This window comes from Crocuta crocuta, unplaced genomic scaffold (genome assembly GCF_008692635.1).
Source record: "Crocuta crocuta isolate KB4526 unplaced genomic scaffold, BGI_CrCroc_1.0 scaffold49, whole genome shotgun sequence".
NCBI lineage: Eukaryota > Metazoa > Chordata > Mammalia > Carnivora > Hyaenidae > Crocuta > Crocuta crocuta.
The window spans coordinates 698,976-702,175 of NW_027536462.1; positions in this window are offsets into that span (position 1 = coordinate 698,976).

Genomic DNA, 3,200 nt, shown 5'->3' on the forward strand with positions numbered 1-3,200 from the left:
CTTTTATTTATTTATTTTTAAGATTCTTAAAAAAAAATTTAAGTTTATTTATTTGTTTTGAGAGAGAGAGGGAGAGGCAGGGAAGGAAGGAGAGATTCCAAGCAGGCTCTGCGCTGTCAGCANCTCCCCTGCTCACTCACTGCCCTTACCCTGCTCACACTCTGTCTCTCTCTGTCTCTCTTTGTCTCTCTCAAAAATAAATAAACACACACACACACAAAAAAAACAATCCACTGCTTAACCGACTGCGCCCCCCAGGCGCCCCAGTGGGCTGCTATTTAGAACATTGCCATCTATTGTGACAGAGGGGAAACAAGTTCACCTCCTGCTCAAAACTCTTTGGTTACAACCAATCAGTCACATGGCCCCAGTCAGCCCCAGCGGGCCAGGAAGCGTGGTTCCTCCATGTGCCTGGAAGGTGGGCAGCCAGAAACATCTAGCTCACATCTCTGATTTGACTTCCAGAGCGCCTCCACCTGTATGTGCAAGAACTCAAGGGCACGGAAGGGTTTGGGGATGAGGGCGTCCTTCCTGGGCTGTAAGACCCAGACCCCAGAGACCACCTTCAGAATATACTCTGAGGTTCTCCGACACCACAAACGTCCCTACAGACTTCCTTCTGTGTCGTCCACCTCCACCAAAGCATTTATCCCAGGCTGAGTGGAGAAGGCGGCTGATGGTTATCAAAAAAGACAGTCTCTGTCTTCTGGAGTGACACGGGCAGTGGCCAGAGGGGAAGGAAGGTTCTGGGAAGAAAGGTGATGAATGGAAGGACATCCAGGCAGCCCCGGCAACTTGGCATGACCTTTCCAATTCAACTCAGTAATAGGTAAGCACTTTGGGCTTTTTAAAGAGCATTTACTCTAAGTAGCCCTGTTAATTAGTATTAATTAGCAGCTAGTAGTTTCTGTTGCCTCCTAATTGGTGGTTTGCAAGTCAAGAAGTTAAGGTGGAGAGAGAGGGAAAGGGAAAGGTGAGAGGAGAGAGGGGCTTCTCGTTTTCTAGAATGAGCAATTAGTAATCATTCACTGGAAGGCAGGGGTGCTTTCAAGGTGGAAAAATTCCCCTGAGCAGTCATCCGTGGCTGGGTCCACTCCCTATTACGCTTGATGCAAACACACACCCAGCTTTCCTGTGGCTCCAGGCCAACAGCCCTTTCTCTCCACCCCTCACTGAGTCCTGGGCCAATGACACTTTACAAACCCCTTTCAGAGGCATTGCCCGCTTGCCCAAGCTTGTTCCGGCATGTTCCCTTTCATCTACGGCCTTGCTAAAGAACACTGCGAAGGCAGAAGTTGCCAGATCTTTGGGAGTGTCCCGGGTTTCTGCCCCCTGGGGAGAGGAAGAGTGCCAGCTTGGAGAACCGGCTCCAGTCAGATGGCAGGGGAGAGAGTTGGTTTCTAGAAGGTCACCAAAATGTTAGCCCCTGAACTTTGGGATCACTGAGACTTGGGTCCAAGTTCCAGCTCCTCTGCTGCTCTCTTGGTGACCTTGGGCTCATTATATGTCACCCCCCACCCCCAGCCTGTTTTCTCACACTGTTAGTAAGAGAAGCTTTTCCATATAGAGTTCTTTCAAGACTAAATGAAATCATGTATGCTAAGTGCTTAGCACTTTGCCCAGCATATAGGAAGTGCTCATTAAATGGCATGATTATAAAGAAATATTGGAGTAATTAGATGAAAGTTAAACCCTAATGAGGTCTTCAGCACAAGCTGAAATCTGAAGCTAGACCCCTCAGCACCTGCCACCAGAGCTGATTCCCCTGGCACCTCAACATAGCTGGCTTTGATAGACATTATCTAGCTCCTCACGGGAGCCTAGAATGAATGAGCAGGTAGTCTATCACAACATCTTTCTTTCTTTAATGTTTTTATTTTTTATTTTTGAAAGAGAGAGTGTGAGCGGAGGAGGGGCAGAGAGAGAGAGAGGGAGACACAGGATCTGAAGCAGACTCCAGGCTCCAAGCCGTCAGCCCAGAGCCCGACACAGGGCTCGATCTCATGAACCATGAGATCATGACCTGAGCCGAAGTCGGACGCTTAACCGACTGAGCCACCCAGGTGCCCCAGTCTGTCACAACATCTTAAACAACTCTGTGGATTATGGAAGGAACCTCAAAACAGCCAGCGGGCATCTCTTGGTCTGTTTCTAGGCCTAGGAGGGTTTTCTGACCTCAGCTTGTTCAAGACTCATGTGTTAGGGGTATCTTGGCAGTCCCTAGTCAGCCCTTGGCCCTAGGTACCCAATCATCTGGAGATTTTCTCTCGCAGCGTCTGCTATTTGCGCTGGTAAGGGCGACATTCAGTTGCAAGTAACAATGACCCAAAGTCACAGTGGCCTGAACAAGATAGTTTATCTGTTTCGTACACAGAGGTCCAGAAGAAGGAAGTCAGGGCTGGTGTGGTGGCCCTGTTCTACTTTGTCCTCAGCTCTCCAGGTTCCTCTCACCTTGTCACTCAGCTATGGGTAGTCTCCATTTCCAAGGTCACTTCTCGGTTCAAGATGGCTGCTCCAGCAGCGCCGGCTTTCATGTCCACATTCTGGCCAGCAGAATGTAGAAGGTGGGGCAAAGGACACATGTCGGCTGTGTTTGAAGGAAGGCTCCTAGAAATTCGTCACATGGCTTTCCCCATTACATCTCCGTGGAGTCATGGCGCCTCAGCAGGCTTCCAGGAAGCATGGAGGGGAGTTAGCTGGTCAGCAAGAGAAGGAAAACCGAAGGAGGTACACAGAGTAGAAGTGAGAGGTGTGTGCCTCTGTTTGGAAAGTCTCATTCGGGTTTCAGTTATCCAGACTTGATTTGTAACTTGCAACCAAAGAACAACTGAGACGCTCACTGTCAAGATTGTTTCCCTCACCCTGCGCTAATGGAGTTGCCCACAACAATGCCTAAGGATCAGGTGGAGGTGGTTGTTTAAAATATTGATTGTTTTTCCGGGGCGCCTGGGTGGCTCAGTTAGTTGAGCGTCCGACTTTGGCTCAGGTCATGATCTCGCGGTCTGTGGGTTCAAGCCCCGCGACGGGTTCTGTGCTGACAGATGGGAGCCTGGAGCCTGCTTCGGATTCTGTGTCTCCCTCTCTCTCTGCCTCTCCCCCACTCAAGCTCTGTCTATCTGTCTCTCCCTCTCAAAGATAAATAAACATTTAAAAGAATTTTTAAATACAATAAAATATTGATTTTTTTTCTGATCCTATCC